At 45.1% G+C, this 18,102-nt stretch overlaps 1 non-coding gene across 1 annotated transcript; it reads left to right on the top strand.

Annotated features, from left to right (window-relative positions):
• The first annotated feature begins 13,264 nt into the window (after positions 1–13,264).
• LOC119978484 lies at positions 13,265–13,423 on the top strand. Its single transcript, XR_005463464.1, has one exon. It is a non-coding gene; the product is annotated as a U1 spliceosomal RNA (small nuclear RNA).
• Positions 13,424–18,102: the final 4,679 nt, after the last annotated feature.

The raw sequence follows: 18,102 nt of genomic DNA, 5'->3' as shown, positions 1-18,102 counted from the left end.
TCATCAGCCAACAACCCCACGTCCAGACGCCAAAGCGGGCGCTGATCCTGCACCTCCCCCATCTCCAGATCCACCCAATGCGGAGCATGGTCCGAAATCGCAATAGCCGAATACTCGGCCTCCTCCACCCTCGGGACCAGTCCCCTACTCAGAACAAAGAAATCAATGCGGGAATAAACCCTGTGCACATGGGAGAAAAAAGAGTACTACCGAGCCCTCGGCCTCCCGAACCTCCGAGGATCCACTCCTCCCATCTGGTCCATAAACCCCCTCAACACCTTGGCCACCGCTGGCCTCCTGCCCATCCTTGAACTAGAACGATCCAGTAGGGGATCCAGCACCGTATTGAAGTCCGGCCCCCATGATCAAGCCCCCCACCTCCAGGCCAGGAATGCGGCCCAACATACGCCTCATGAAACCAGCATCATTCCAATTTGGGGCGTACACATTTACCAAGACCACCCTCTCCCCCTGCAACTTACCGCTCACCATGACATATCTGCCGCCACTATCAGCCACAACCTCAGACGCCTCAAACGCCACCCTCTTCCCCACAAGGATCGCCATCCCCCGGTTCTTCGAGTCGAGCCCTGAATGGAAAACCTGCCCCACCCACCCCTTCCTCAGATGGACCTGGTCCGCCACCTTCAGGTGGGTCTCCTGGAGCCACGTCCGCCTTCAGCCCCTTCAGATGCGAAAACACCCGGGCCCGCTTAACAGGCCTGTTCAACCCCCTCACGTTCCACGTAATCAGCTGGATCAGGGGGCACCTCCCCCGTCGACTAGCCATAGCCCATCGACTGCTCGCCCCTGGCCAGCACCCATTCGGCCCGTTTTCCACGGCGATAGAACCCCACCGACCCGCGCCAACTCTTCCCTGGCCAATCCAGCAGCAACCCGGTAACCCCCCCCCCCCCCAGGCTAGGACCCCTCCTAGCCGCGACGCTCCCTCCATAGTACTAAATTGCCCCTTCATTGGAAAATAATAATTGGGTACTCTAAATTTATAAAAAATATATAATTGTACGCAGAGGATCTGTTATTGTATATTTCGGACCCAGTAGGCAGTATCAGAGGCATCATGGCGATCCTGGGGAATTTGGACGATTTTCAGGATACAAATTGAATATGGGAAAGAGCGAGGTGTTTTCGATTGAGGCCAGAGGGCAGTAAAATAAATTAGGGGAGTTGCTGTTTAGGGTGGTGGAGGCTTGTTCAGCTATTTGGGTATCCAGGTGGCACGGAGTTGTGCTCAGTTGCATAAACTGAACTTGGCTCGACTGGTGGAGCAGATGAGGGTTGACTTTAAGAGGTGGGATGTGCTGCCACTGTCACTTATTAAGTAATGGGTTAAGAGACATTCCAATTAGTTGTCTCATTTATGTTAAGTATCTAATAATTTGTGCTGATATGTAAAGGAGCTTCAGGTGGCCTTTGTGTCAGGTGAAGTGATGAGAGGGTTTTGTGCAGAGTCTGTTAAAGTTAAATAAAGGTGTTTGAGAAAAGGAGCAGAACCTTTGACTCTTTATACAACAGCAGCTAAATGTATAACAAATGGTAGCAGAGGATGGTTGCTGTGCAATGTGAAGGGTTGAAAGATACAACTTTTCCAGACCAAACCAAGGAGTGAGTGAGAAAAATAAAAAAAGAAGATATATGGCTGAACATAGGATAAAGCTGGCCGGATATGACTACCCCCCCCTTATATTCTGAAAGGGGAGCGTATGACCAATGGAGAAATGCAGTAGTTATGTGGACTAAGGTAACTGCCTTGGAAAAGAGAAAACAAGGTATGGCATTGGCGCTTTCCCTACCTTATGACAGTAAAATTCGGAGCAAAGTGTTTTCTGAGCTGGAATTGGAAGATTTAGACTCCGAAGAAGGTCGGCAGGCTCTATTACATCATATGGATCAGATTTATAAGAAGGACGACTTTTTAAGTGCGTATGAAACATGGTCGGACTTTGATAGGTTCCGGAAAATAGAGGATTTCTCCATTGAAGACTATATAATGGAATTTGGCAGACTATATAAAAGGCTGCAGAAACACAACCTGGAATTTCCACAGTCTGTGTTGGCCTTTAAATTACTTGACTGTGCTAGAGTGAGCAACATGGATAGGCTCCTGTTTTTGACAGGAGTTCAGTTTGCGGATAAGGATACCTTATTTCATCAGTTGACAGAAGCTTTAAAAAAGTTTCTGGGGAAACATTCGATTCCGATGGCTCTGATGGCCCAAATAGGTCAGCCTGCAATAAATCAGAATATGGAAGATACACTACTAACAGGATGGCAAAATCGAACGGCTACAAACAGGTTCCAAGACTTTAGAAGGAGATCTGGACCCAGAAATTATGAAGCCAGAAACCCAGTTAGAACCTACAATAGGAAGATGAACCTCAGAAATGCATGGGGCATGATAAATCAAAGTTTTCGATGTGACTCTCAATACCATTTATATTTTCAACTGTCGAACACGTTATAATAGAGTGTTTGAAGCGACACATGACACGGAAGAGTCAGAAGAGGAAAAAGATAGTGAATAGAAAGAAGGCATTGTCCTATTAACAAGCAGTTTTATGCCGGTAATGAAGGTGTTGTTTGCAGAATCTTTCAATTGTGCTGTATTGGGCAGTGGCTGCACATCTGCTGTGTGTGGAATTGACTGGTTAAAATGCTATCTGGACTCCTTGAATGCTGAAAATCGTAACAAGGTTAAGGAATTTGAAAGTTCCACAAGTTTCAGGTTTGGGGATGATAATACTCTGAAGTCGCTGAAAAGAGTGGTGATCCGTAGCAATATTGCCAGGGTGAATCATTTCATTAGCACGGATGTTGTATCAAGTGAGATACCTTTGCTTCTGAGCAGACCATCGATGAAGAAAGCACACATGAAGCTGGATATGGAACAGGATAAGGCAACAGTTTTTGGAAAGATGGTGGACTTACAATTTATACAGTCGGGACACTATTGTATTCCATTACTGACAAATAATATTTCAAGTAGAGTTGTTAAGGATGTGTTAATGGCAGTTGAAAATGGGACTTTAGCTGATAAAAAGCTTGTTGTATTAAAACTGCATGGGCAATTTACGCATCCGTCTCCTTGGAGGCTGAAAAATTTAATAAAGGATGCAGGGGTAAGGGATGACGACTATACTAAACTGATCGAACAGGTTAGTAATCGCTGTGAAGTTTATAGGAAGTACAGAAGGACACCAGCACAACCGATAGTAACCCTACCTTTGGCCAGGGATTTTAACGACATTGTGGCCATAGACCTAAAGATCTGGGATAAAGCCAATACTATATTTATTTTGCATTTTGTAGATTTAGCAACCAGATTTAGTCAATCAACGATTGTACAAAGTAAAGAAGAGAGTAATTCTGGAGTAAATCACGGAAAAATGGATAGGGACAGGAATGGGCCCACAGGCAAAATTCTTTACGGACAATGGGGGAGAATTTGCTCATGATGAGTTTAGGGATATGCGTGAAAACATGAATATCACAGTTATGAATACGGCTGCGGAAAGCCCATTTAGTAATGGTGTCTGTGAAAGAAACCATGCTGTAATTGATGACATGCTCTGGAAAATGTTGGCAGATAGACCGAATTGCAAGCTAAATTCAGCTTGGGCGGTACATGCAAAGAATTAATTGCAGATGGTTGGGGGCTATAGTCCCTATCAATTAGTGTTTGGTAGAAATCCTAAAATTCCATCCATTTTGGATGACCAACCTCCAGCTTGGGAAGGGACTACAATTAGCTCTGCCTTCACTGAGCATTTAAATGCATTACATAGCAGTAGAAAAGCTTTTTTGGAAGCAGAAGTCTCTGAAAGAATTCGCAGGGCTTTAAGGCATAATGTGCAGCCATCAAATACCGTTTTTCAGCAAGGAGATATTGTATACTATAAGAGAGACAATTTAATGAATGTAAAGGCCCAGGGAAGATCACAGGCATAGATGGCAAAACAATTATTTTGTAACATGGCAATCAAATTGTTAGGGTACATTCATCAAGGATAATGGGTACTGACTACAAATTTTCAAATTTAGACAGAGCAGACAGACATGACGAAGAATCATGACGTAACACATCTGTTACGCATGTGTTACAGAACTATGATGGACTGTTAACTGATATAGACAGGGTTTCTGGAGAGGAACACAACAATTCTGATGAATTAGAACAGGCCGTTTTTCCGAAAGGACAACTGCCAAAAGTTGGTACAAAAGTGACATACTTGCCAGAAGCGTCCAGTCAATGGAAGGATGCAACTGTGATTAGTAGAGCAGGGAAGACCACTGGAAAGTATAAACATTGGTTGAATGTACATCATTCAGGAGAGGGAGTCAAGACAATGGATTGGGAACACAAATTTCAAAAATGGAGGGTACAGAAACGCAATGCCAGTTCAGATAGCACATCGGATAGTGAACAGGTCGGGAGAAAAAGGTCGAGAACTATTGAAAGGACATCCCACGGCAGAAGGGAAAGATCAAGCAGTAACAGTACAGAACGAGATACCAGGCGGGGGAGGGTCGTAGTTTATCAAGGTCTCGGAACATGAGTAAGACTATGAATACTAATAGAAGTAGAAGCCCACATGCACATGAGATTTTGGTGGTTTCCAATAAATTAGATGAAAAAGTTATCAAAGATGCCAAGCAGCAAGAACTGCATAGTTGGAGTGAATTTGCGGTACACATGAGGTACCGGATAGGAGACAAAGAGCTCTATCCCACAGGTGGATTTGTACGGAAAAGGTTCTTCCGGATGGAACTTATAAGGCAAAGGCCAGGCTTGTGGCAAGGGGATTTGAAGAAAACTTAGAAGATCTGGATTTAAGGGTAGATTCACCTACGGCAGGAAAGGTTATTTTTAAGATCTTCTTGGCTGTATTAGCCACAAAAAGGCATGGGAATGCAAATCTATAGATATAAAAGCTGCCTTTTTGTGGGGGCATCAGCTCCAGTGAGACATTTTTCTCTGTCCTCCTAAAAGAGGCAGTTAACACCGAAGGGATACTCTGGAAGTTGAACAAATGTGTATATGGATTAAATGATGCGTCTAGAGTCTGGTATTTTTCAGTAAGGTCAGTTTTGTTAAAGTTAGGCTGTTGCCAGTTGAAAGCAGATCCGGCAATGTTTCACTACTTTTTTCTTTTTTTTAGAGTACCCAATTATTTTTTCCAATTAAGGGGCAATTTAGCGTGGCCAATTCACCTAACCTGCACATCTTTGGGTTGTGGGGGTGAAACCCACGCAGACACTGGGAGAATGTGCAAACTCCACACGGACAGTGACCCAGGGCCGGGATTCGAACCCGGGTCCTCAGCGCCGTAGGCAGCAATGCTAACCACTGTGCCACCGTGCTGCCCTCGGCAATGTTTTACTGGCACTCTAAAGGAAATCTTTCTGGCATCTTTATGATGCGGGTCGATAATTTTTTGTGGGGTGGGACTAGTGATTTTGAAGCTATTGTAATCTCTGGTTTGAGGAAAGAATTCAGGGTTGGAAGTCAGGTCTCCGGTGCATTTAAATCAGACTGACTAAGTTCGGACCAACTTTATGAAAATGAAAATCGCTTATTGTCACGAGTAGGCTTCAAATGAAGTTACTGTGAAAAGCCCCTAGTCACCACATTCCGGCGCCTGTTCGGGGAGGCTGTTACGGGAATGGAGCGCTTTATGTCAGCAATCTTATTTGGAGAGCATCAGCCCAATAGCAATTAGTCGTGGCCAGGTTTCACAAAAAGACGCAATGCTTTCAAAGTTGGAAAAAGAGCAACTGCCAAATTTAATTGGGCAACTGAATTGGCTAGGTAGACAGATTAGACCGGACGTGAGTTTTGATGTCTTAGAGTTGAGTACAAAAATGAATGATCCCAAAGTGGAAGACATTATAAGAGGAAATAAAGCATTGGTCAAACTAAAAATGCAGGAGTGTGTTTTGAGGTTCCCTGTTTTAGGTGACCGTAGGCACTTGAAACTCATAGTTTATAGTGATGCGTCCTATGCAAAGTTATGTGATGGGATTTCAAGTCCAGGAGGTTTTATTATTTTCCTTTTGGGGAACAATGGTAAATGTTGTGTGGCAAACAAAGAAAATAAGGAGAGTGGTCAAAAGCACTTTTGCTGACTGTTACGCCTTGTAGAGGCGGTAGATATGGGGCGGAATTCTCCCCCCCCACGCCGGGTGGGAGAATCGGCGGGGCACTGCGCGAGTCCCGCCACGCCACCCCGGCACCCGCACACGATTCTCCCAACCACCCCAAACCAGCGTCGCGAGAATCACAGCTGGCCGCTCTGAGAATCGCTGCTCGTCGTTTGCAAAAGGCGAGCGGCGATTCTCCGGCCCCAATGGGCCGAGCGGCCGCCCCAACACGACAGGTTCCCGCCGGCGCCGTCCACACTTGGTCGCTGCCGGCGGGAACGCTGGGGGTGGCAGCCTGTGGGGGGGTGAGGAGGGTTCCTGCACCGGGGGGGCCTCCGATGGGGTCGGGGCCCACCGATCGGCGGGCCATCCTCTCTAAAGGAGGACCTCCTTTCCTCCGCCCCGCAAGATCCATCTGCTTTCTTCTTGCGGGGCGGCTTTGGGGAGGACGTCAACTACGCATGCAGTTCATTTAAGCGACTTCATTTAAGCGACGTCAGCCGCATTATTTACGCAGCGCCACTTTTTACGCTGCGCCAAGGCCCAGCGCGTGTAAAATACGCGACGCCGCTCCTAGCCCCCCGGAGGCGGTAGAATAGGGGGCTGGGAGCGGGCTCCGATGCCGGAGTGAAACACTCCGGTTTTCACTCCGGCGTCGGGACTTTGTCTCCATTTCGGAGAATCGCGCCCATGCCCTTTTATATATCTCAGATATTGACAGAAATTTTGGGATTAGGGGATTTGGGTAATATACCTATTGAATGTCACATTGACAATAAATCAATTTGGGGAAATGTACACTCTACAAAAAGTGTCAATGAGAAAAGGTTAAGGATAGACAGCGCAAGTTTGAAGCAGATGTTGGACAGAGGGGAGATAGCAAAAATTAAATGGGTCGACAGTAGCTATCAATTGTCAGACCGTTTTATAAATAGAGCGGCTAGTTCACAGAAACTTTTGGATATTGTTAATGAAGGGCGACTGTTTCTGTGACTGTTTTTTTTTTCTTCCAAAAACAAAATGTAAAAAAAAAGAAGGGGGGAACTGCGTGTGTGTTTTTGAGTTTCTTGTAATTTTGTTTTCACCTAATTTTCTTTTTCTCCAAGGAAGGGGAGACTGTTAAGTAATGGGTTAAGAGACATTCCAAATAGTTGTCTCATTTATATTAAGTATCTAATAATTGACACTGATATGTAAAGGGGCTTCAGGTGGCCTTTGTGTCAGGTGATGTGATGAGAGAGTTTTGTGCAGTCTGTTAAAGTGAAATAAAAGTGTTTGAGAAAAGGAGCAGAACCTTTCACTCTATAACAACAGCAGCTAAACGTCTAACATCACTGGCAGGGTGGGAGCAGACAATGAAAATGACAGTGCTGCCTAGGTTTCTGTTTGTGTTTCAGAACCTCACAATCCTTCTTCCTAAGTCATTTGTTTCGGAAGGTTAATGGGTTTATTTCCAGTTTGTGGGCTGGGAAGACCCTGAGGGTGCGGGGGCAAGGGAGAGAGGAGCTGACGTTGGCAAACAATTTTTAAAAATAAATTTAGAGTACCCAATAAATTTTTTCCAATTAAGGGGCAATTTAGCATGGCCAATCCACCTACCCTGCACATCTTTGGGTTGTGGGGGCAAAACCCACACAAATACGGGGAGAATTTGCAAACTCCACACGGACAGTGATCCAGAGCAGGGATCGAACCTGGGACCTCGGCGCCATGAGGCAGCAGTGCTACACCTGCACCACTGTGCTGCCCACTAACCTCCGCATACAATGAGTTATTGGGAATCGGATAGTGAACACTCCCCTACATCCCAGGGGATCATAACAGTGACAGTCAATGAAAATTAGATTTTCCTTCAGTCTAATCAAATCTTCATCTTTGAGGGCGACATGGTGGCATAGTGGTTAGCACTGCTGCCTCATGGCACTGAGGACCTGGGTTTGATCCCAGGTCACTGTCTGTGTGGAGTTTCCACATTCTCCTAGTGTCTGAGGGTTTCACCCCCACAACCCAAAAAGATGTGCAGAGTAGGTGGAATGGCCATGCTAAATTGCCCTCAATTGGAAAAAAATAATTGGGTCCTCTAAACTTATAAAAATTAAAAAATATATATTCATCTTTGGTGGCAGATGTTAATGGAAAGACAACCCCCGAATAGAACCATCACCTCCCACCACCACCCCTGCCCAAGAGGTGGGGGAGAGTTAGTGAAGATAAACAAGGCCAGAGTTGTAATGAAAAGTTGTAATTATTTACATGGACAAAAAGTAAAACATGACAGATATTTGACACTGTAATTTGATCAGGATACTATTTGTACTTTTCCAGTTTATAACATCTGAACTTTTTGAATAATTTTCAAACTTGTTACCCAATCTCAAAGATCCACTGTTGTAGATGTAATAACTTATTGCTCTCTGAAAGTTTGAAAATCTATCAACAGCCCCAGGCTTCATACTGTCAGAGACATGTCAACATATTCCAACCAGCAGCCAATCCCAGCTCAGCAACCCAGGCCCATCCATGATAACACTATTCACCTGAAGTGACCTCACGGACTTCAGTCAGTGTCTGATCCCAGGGGATGTGGGGCAGTACCTCTCATCTTAGCTCACTGTTCCATTTCTGGAGTGAAATTGCTCCAAAATGGCAAATTCTTGTCGTATTATATTGCACACAATGTCCTTCTTTGGATTTACTAACAATAAGACAAAGAAGAGTACAATTCACATTGCAACTACCCATTACCTTATAGAAATTCCAAACTAATCCCACTGCCCCATTCTCTCTCCATAGCCCTTTATCAATCCCAGACTAATACCAGTACCTCACTCTCTCCATAGCCCTATATCAATCATAAACTAATTGTACTGCCCCGCTCACTCCCCAAAGCCTTGTATCAACTCTACACTAATCCCTGGGGCAGCCGTTAGCACTGCTGACTCCCGGCGCTGAGGTCCCGGGTTCGATCCCGGGTCATTGTCCGTGTGGATTTTGCACATTCTCCCCGTGTTTCCGTGGATCTCACCCACACAACCCAAAATTGTGCAGGCTGGGTGAATTGACCATGCTAAATTGCCCCTTAATTGGAAAAAAATAATTAGGTACTGTAAATTTATTTTTAAAAACTCTACACTAATCCCAAAGCCCTGTTCTCTCTCATATAGCCTCAATTGGTTTGTGATGCAGAGCGACACCAACAGTGTGGGTTCAATTCCCATTCTGGCTGAAGTTATTCAACCGCATTCTCTCCCCCTAGCCCCATATCAACTCCAAACTAATGTTAATGCTCTGCTCGCTCGCCATGTCCCTTTATCAATCTCCATAGTAATCGCATTGTCACAGTCACAGAATGTTTACAGTGCAGAAGGAGGTCATTCAGCCCATCGAATCTGCACTGGCTCGCTGAAAGAGCGTTTTGTCTAAAGCCTCTCCCCTGCCTTATCCTCGTAATGTTGGACACTCTTTCTTTTTGTTAAGTAATCAATTCCCTTTTGAATACCTCGATCAAACCTGTCTACACCACTCTCCCAGGAAGTTCGTTCCAGACTCCAACCACCCTCTGGGTAAAAGAATTTTCCTCACATCACTTCTACTCTTTTTGCCCATTATTTTGAATCTGTTCCACTCTCCCCCAGCCCTGTATGAATTCCAAACTAGTCTCAATGCCCTGCTGTCTCCATAGCCCTGTATCAGTCCCAACCTAGTTCAATACTCTCCCCTCTGTATTATTCCCAAACTAATTCAATTGTTATCCTCTCTTTCTGATTGGTCAGCAGCTCTCAGAGGGTAGGTTTTCCAATCCCGTGGTCTCAAGGTATTGCCTCTGGCACTTCCTCCAGGTGCTGCCTCTGGCACTGCCACCTGGCACTGCCTCCAGTTACTGCCTCTGGCACTGCCTCCAGGTGCTGCCTTTGGCACTTCCTCCAGGTACTGCCTCCAGTTACTGCCTCTGGCACTGCCTCCAGGTGCTGCCTTTGGCACTTCCTCCAGGTGCTGCCTCTGGCACTTCCTCCAGGTGCTGCCTCTGGCACTGCCACCTGGCACTGCCTCCAGTTACTGCCTCTGGCACTGCCTCCAGGTACTGCCTGTGGTACTGCCTCCAGGTACTGCCTGTGGTACTGCCTCCAGGTACTGCCTTTGGCACTGCCTCAAGGTACTGCCTGTGGCACTGCCTCCAGGTGCTGCCTCTGGCACTGCCTCCAGGTACTGCCTCCAGGTACTGCCTTTGGCACTGCCTCAAGGTACTGCCTGTGGCACTGCCTCCAGGTACTGCCTTTGGCACTGCCTCCAGGTACTGCCTCTGGCACTGCCACCTGGCACTGCCTCCAGTTACTGCCTCTGGCACTGCCTCCAGGTACTGCCTGTGGTACTGCCGCTGGCACTGTCTCTTGGCACAATACAGCGTTGGGGCCAGTGGCTTTAACACCGCTTTTCCTGCCTGCTGCAACACTGCAAAAAAAACATTTGGAAGATTCTGCCCACTTCCTTTTTAGTGTTTTTGGTATTTCGGCATGGAGAGCTCACAGCCTCTTAATCTAGAATTAATCTTAGTCTCCACTCCTTCATTTGAAACAGATGGGAACCAAGAATTCTCAATGATTCAACAGCTGGGAGTACAATGAGCTGCAGTCATCTCCCAGAATGTTTTGAGGAACTGAAGTCATTTCCTAAAAGGGAGTAAATCTGGAAAGTACAGAGATGTTGGGAGAACTGGAACTGTTGACCACAGATCATTAAATTACCTTTTAGACTCAATCTCCTTCCCACCTTTCATCAGAATGTTGTAACACCATCAAAAGACTGTCTTTGACAGGAAAGGGTGTTACAGATTTACTGGGGAGTTATGAAGGTGACAGGTATTGTTTTGTCAGAGTCATAGAGGTTTCAGCCCATCGCGTGTGCGCCAGTCAAAAACAACCACCTAACTATTCTAATCCTATTTCCTGCACTTGGCCCATAGGCTTGTATGCCTTGGCATCGCAGGTGCACATTTAATCACTTCTTAAATGCTATGAGGGTCTCTGTCTCCTTCACCATTTCAGGCAGTGAGTTCCAAACTCCCATCACCCTCTGTGTGAAAAGGTTTTCCCTCAAATCCCCTCTAAACTCCTATCCCTTACCTTAAATCTATGCCCCCTGGTCATTAATCCCTCCACCAAGGGGAAAAGTTTCCTCCTGTCTACTCTATCCATGCCCCTCATAATTTTAATATCCAAATCATGGCCCCCCCCTCAGACCCCTCTGCTCCAAGGAAAACAACCCCCCCCCCCCCCCCCTCTATCCAATCTCTCTTCATAATTAAATCTCTCCATCCCAGGCAACATCCTGGTAAATCTCCACTGCTCCCTTTCCAATATCAATACTATTGTATCCCTCCTATAATGTAAATTCCAGAACTGCACACAATACTCCAGCTGTGGCCTAACCAATGTTTTATACAGTTCCAGCATAACCTCACAGCTCTTATGCCTCGGCTAATAAAGGCATATATACCATATGCGTATCTACCTGCTCTGCTACCTTAAGTGACCGATGTACATGCGTACCAAGGTCTCTCTGATCATTGGTGCTTCCCAGGGTCCTGCTATTCAACACGTACTTCCTTGCCTTGTTTGTCCTGCCCATAGCTTCACATTTATCCGGATTTAATTCCATTTGCCACTGATCAGCCCATCTATATCCTCCTGCAATCAAAGGTTATCCTCCTCACTATTTACCACCCACCAATTTTCGTATCATCCACGAACTTGCTGATTAACCCTCCTACATTTGTGTCTAAGTCATTTATATAAACCATAAACAGCAAGGGTCCCAACACTGATCCCTGCGCGACCTACTGGACACAGGTTTCCAGTCGGAAAAACACCCCTCGACCATCACCTTCTGCTTCCTTCCACTCAGCCAATTCTGGCTCCAATTTGCCAAATTTTCTTGGATCCCATGGGCTCTTACCTTCGCTTTCAGTCCCCCATGTGGGACCTTATCAAGAGCCTTGCTGAAGTCCAAGTAGACTACGTTAAATGCATTGCCTTCATTACACACCCAGCCACCTCTTCGAAAAATTTAATCAAGTTGGTCAGACATGACCTCCTGTTAACAAAACCATGCTGACTGTTCTTGATTAATCTCTGCCTCTCCAAATGCAGATTAATTATTTCTCTCAGAATTGCTTCTAATAGTTTCCCCACCACTGAGGTTAGACTGATTGGCCTGCAGATTCCTGGTATATCTCTTCCTCCCTTCTTGAATAATAGTACCACATTTGGTTTTGGTTGAAATTTTTTCCCAATACCATTTCTCAAACTTTAAATGATAATAATAATCTTTACTGTCACATGTAGGCTTGCATTAACACTGCAATGAAGTTACTGTGAAAATCCCTCAGTCGACTCCGGCACCTGCTCGGGTACACTGAGGGAGAATTCAGAATTTCCAATTCACCTAACAGCACTTCTTTTGGGAGGAAACCGGAGCACCCGGAGGAAACCCACGCAGACACAAGGAGAATATGTAGACTCCGCACTAACAGTGACCCAAGCCGGGAATCGAACCTGGGACCCTGGCGCTGTGAAGCAACAATGCTAACTACTGTGCTACTGTGCCGTCCATATGTTGGCTCCCTTTTAATTGGATGCATTCTTCTAAAGGATAAGCTACAAGGGCAAGAGGCTATTCATCCTGGGAAGGCAGTGATTCATGGCCAATATTCTTTCGTTGTGCCTTGGTTGTCATGGTTTTGGTAATTTCAACGAGAATGGACATCTTCTTGAGCTTTGTGCCTTGAATGAAATCTGCATCACATACACCATAGAGTCATAGATTCATAGAGGTCTTCAGAAAGGCAGCATGGTGGTGCAGTGATTAGCACTGCTGCCTCACGGCGCTGAGGTTCCAGGTTCGATCTAGGCTCTGGGTAACTGTCCTTGTGGAATTTGCACATTCTCCCCATGTTTGCGCGATCTCACTCCCACAACCCAAAGATCTGGATCGGCCAAGCTAAATTGCCCCGTAATTGGAAAAAATGAATTGGGTACTCTAAATTGTTTTTTTCAAGTAAAGGTCTTCAGCCCATCGAGTCTGCATCTTTCACAAACAACCACCTATACTTACCTGGCAGGGATGAAACCATGATCACGAAGGTGGTTCACCCAGGACGAGGCTAGTCCATTGCACTTCGGGTGTGCTGACGCCTGCGATGTCCCCAAATGCGGGATACTCGACTGCAAAATTTGTGGTAGTGAGGGACTGCGCTCGCGCTTAAAAAAAAAAAACAACCACCTAAATAAATTGAAGTAGACAAGATCATTACTCGAGCTCAAGAAGGTCATAGACTACTTTGAAAATAAAAGATACCCGGCAAAGATGGGATCTCAGCGAAACTGCTGTAGCACGGAATGTTCCATCTATTGCCGCACCTTCATGACCTTCTCCTTCTCTACTGGAAAGTAGGTTACATGATCACCTAACTATGGAAAGCCGGAGCTGTCAATCAATGGAATCTTGTGACCACAGGTGTGGCCTTGATACTTTCAGGCTGTCCTTAAATCATGACTTCTTGTCATGCTTGTAAAGTTGCATCTTGTTGGGTAGCTCACTGATTTTTGTGTTAACTGTTCTTCTAGGTGATATTCTTTGTCTGGAGAGTGTTGTTCCCTTAGTCCTTATTGCCCTGGTGACTGTTGTTGTTCCATGTCAGTTGTCGGGGACTCATGGACCTCTGGGGTTAATGGTAGTTCTGTATTCAGTACAACTGGTTAGATCCCTTCTCTCCAACCAGCTGATTGCTGTGAATGAACAACTTGTTGTCTGGATACACCTGTGGTTGTGCCAGTATACCTAGTTGATCACTTCCACTGTGTGCAATCAAGGTGACAATTTGACTGCATGTTTCCTAAGTTTTCACATGGGCTGACTCATGTTGAGAGCATTGAAGGTTTGCACCTTGACTGGCTCTCCAATGCTTAACTCTGGTAATGGTTTGGCAGTCTTGTCAAAATGAAATTTGGGTTTCAGCCAAATCACCTTTTTCCTCATGTCTGTTGCTACCTCTGCTTTCAGTAGATGTTTTGCGATTGGAAGGGTAGTTTGCGTGCAGCATGACATCAGTCTCTGGACAGGACTACTTTCAATGCCTTCAGTCTGTATGTTTCTCCATTCAAGGATTGCCTTGAATATGTCAGTGTAGGAGGCAGCACGGTGGCACAGTGGGTAGCACTGCTGGCTCACGGCGCCGAGGTCCCAGGTTGGATCCCGGTTCTGGGTCACTGTCCGTGCGGAGTTTGCACATTCTCCGTGTTTGCGTGGGTTTCGCCCCCACAACCCAAAGATGTGCAGGGTATGTGGATTGGCCACTCTAAATTGCCCCTTAATTGGAAAAAATGAATTGGGTACTCTAAATTTAAAAAAAGAATATGTCAGTGTTAGGTTTGCTCGATTTCTTGATAGGTCCTTTGGTGAAGTTCACTGCCGCCTAAGCCTTTCCAGTCAACTGGGGTGGTGTGGAGATGATGCACAGTACTGAATTGTTCATTTGTGAACTGAGGGCCATCGTCACTCATCACAGTGTATGGAATGCGGTACCGACTGAAGTGGGCTTTCAGGCATCCTACTACTTCTCTTGTCATCATTAAGGTCAGCTGGTCTAACTCTCAGTAGTCCGAATAGTAGTCTACAGTGGACCGTTAATCAGTTTCTGCCAAAGTGAAAAGGTCTACTCCCAGCTTTATCCATGGTCTGTCTGGAATGTCATGTGTCATCAACAGTTCTCTAGCTTATTTAGCTTGGTACTCTTTGCGTGAACCACACTGGCTAATGGGGTCTTGTCTTTAATTGCATTGCTCATGTTTGGCCAGTAAAGCACATCTCTTGCCTTTCTCAGAGTCGATTCAATTTCTTGATGTTTTGCACGTGTACATGTCAGCATCTCTCTTTTCATCTCCTTGGGGATGATGACTCTATTTCCTTTGTATGAGATGCCAACTTGCTCTGTCGTTTCGTCTCAGTATGCCTAATATACTCTTGTGACCACAGGTGTGGCCTTGAGACTCTCAGGCTGTCCTTAAATCATGACTTCTTGTCATGCTTGTAAAGTTGCATCGTGTTGGGTAGCTCACTGATTTGAGCATGGTGTTGTCGGGTTTGATCTGGGTTTGATCCTGGCCCCAGGTCACTGTTCGTGTGGAGTTTGCACATTCTCCCAGTGTCTGTGTGGGTCCCACCCCAACAACCCAAAGATGTGCAGGGTAGGTGGATTGGCCATGCTAAATTGCCCCTTAATTGGAAACAAAATGAATTGGGTACTTTAAATTAAAAGAAGAATCTTGAAGATTTCACCTACTGTTGTTGCCTCCTCGTCTTTCTTCATGGGGAGCACTGCGAGCGACAGTATGTCTGCAAAGTACATCTGTTTCTCTTGCTTGTATGACACATCTACATGATATCTTTGAAAATGAGTAACATTCTTTGCAGTTGTTTTGAAGCAGATAGTGAAAGTTTGTGAAAAATCCTTTGAAGGGGTTTGTGGTGGGATTCCACTATTACTTTGTCTCCCCCAAGAGGATACTGATAAAAATGCTCACAGCCAAAAACAATGGCTGGACACACTTTCTCAACCTGAGCAAGTGCCACTCCATTTGAGTTAATGCTCTGGACACAAATGTGACTGATTATTCTTGCTGATTTAGAGTTACTCCCAGACCCATCTCGCTGACGTCACACTGCAAGGTGTCTTCATCATTGACATCACAGTACTTCGGCACCGGCATGGTCATCATTAGTTGTCTGATTTTAATGTACGCTGTTTCTCGTTTTGTTTCCCAGTACCACTGCACATCCTTGGCAGCGAGCTTGTGCAATGGTTGACATTTAGCTGACAAATTAGACAAAAGATTTGGCGAAATAGTTCACAAATCCAACAAAACTGTTGCGCTGCTTTCACGTCTGTTGATTGCTGCATCACTGCTACAGTTCTACAGAGTCAGACCATCAGTCGGATATCCAAAGCTCCACTTCAAAGATGCTTGAAATGAAGGCTGTCAACATTGGTTATCGCACTTAGGAGTAACTAACCTACAACAGGGGGAATCGGCAACACCCCCTTCAGGTTGGCATACACCACCACGCTAACCAGTGGCTACAGCAGCTTGGGAACAGACTGGAATGCTGAAAACAATAATCCACAACATCATATGGTGGCTTCATGTGAGCCACCTGTGGCAGAAATTACCTTTGAAGGATTGGCCTTTAAAGCCATCAGCGAAGAGACACCCTATGAAGACACGCCACATTTCGGATTGTTTGCTGCATGTTCATCAGCTTTTGTAGATGGAAGGATGCTGGAAAATCAGTGAAATGTGCCCCAGCTGAAGAGAAGACAAACTCATTCATGTTGCTTGTTACTAAATGTCACACCCAGTAATCTGACAGTTGCTGTATACAAAGGCGAGGATTAATGGCATCTCCTGTGGTTATAGATGTCAAGACTGATCACTATCCTCAAAACACCACTGAAATCAAACTGCAGATAAAATCTAACCCTTCAAAAACACAATTTGTATATGACAGTCTAGGACTACATAGAAAGGAATACTCTACATAACACGGTATGATATGGAATCCAACCTGACTCATCTTTTGGTACATCAAACAGAAGGAACTTCCTTCCTAACATCACTGCAAAGATTCAAGAAGGCAGCAGACCACCAACTTCTCAAACAGAGGGCAGCACAGTGGTCAGCATTGCTGCCTACGGCGCTGAGGACCTGGGTTCGAATCCTGGCCCTGGGTCACTGTCCGTGTGGAGTTTGCACATTCTCCCCGTGTTTGTGTGGGTTTTGCCCCCACAACCCAAACAAGGTGTGCAGGATAGGTGGATTGGTCACGCTAAATTGCCCCTTAATTGGGAAAAAAAAATAATTGGGTTCTCTAAATTTATTTTTTAAAACTTCTCAAACAGGAATGGGCAATAAATGCTGGACTTTAAAAAATTAATTTGAGGGATGTGGTTGTTGTTCGTTAGACCAGCATTCAATGCTCAGCCCTAATCCATTGAGAAGGTAATGGTGAGCTGCCTTCGTGAATCACTGCAGTCCATGTGGTGTAGGTACACCCACAGTGCTGTTAGAGAGGGAGTTCCAGGATTTTGACCTAGCAACAGTGAAGGAATGATATATTTTCAAGTAAGGATGGTAAGTGGCTTGGAGGGGAACCTCCAGGTGATGGTGTTCCCATGTGTCAGCTGTCCTTGTCCTTCTATCTAGATCAGGGGTTCTCAACCTTTTTTAACCCATGGACCCCTTTTCCTCTTAATTTTTTTTTGTGGACCCCCATAGTCATTCCACAGAAAAAAAAGCTTCTTATATGCGTGGTAAACTAATCCTGAAGTCCATCTACCTTACCGTGAGGGTTGGAAACGGATTAACGGTATTTTCGTACGTTGCCAAACTTATTCTAATATGAAAAGTAATGAAAAAAACTTTTTACTGACTAAATTGAATTAAATTACTCTAAAAATAACCAATTCATATCAAATATACACAGTTTCTAGTGATTACTGTGTTAAATCATTCATTAAACTTGTCAAGGAGAAACGTGGCATAAGCGTCAGGTCAACCGTGGGTATTTAATAAGCTGCTTCTGTCATTAAAGGTCCTCCGGGCTGTTCCTAGGGGACAATAGCCCGGGCAAACTTCAACAACAACTGTCATTAAAGCACAATAAACCCATTTGTCATCAACCGGTATGGATTTTTTTTTCTCAGAATACAGTACCACAAAAATAAACACAGCAAATGCACCTTTTTGGTTCTGAACCCCTTCAGCCCTCAAGGTAAATTAGATAGATTATAATCTCTCTTTGACCTTTGTCAGTGAGAGAGAGAGAGAGAGGTGAATATTCATCATGAAAACAAACATTTTTTTCTTCTACTTGATTCTCAGTAAT

The sequence above is a fragment of the Scyliorhinus canicula genome, chromosome 1 (assembly GCF_902713615.1).
Source record: "Scyliorhinus canicula chromosome 1, sScyCan1.1, whole genome shotgun sequence".
NCBI classification, from domain to species: Eukaryota; Metazoa; Chordata; class Chondrichthyes; order Carcharhiniformes; family Scyliorhinidae; genus Scyliorhinus; species Scyliorhinus canicula.
Note: the sequence above shows the minus strand (reverse complement) of the source record. Positions and strands in the feature narration are given on the sequence as shown.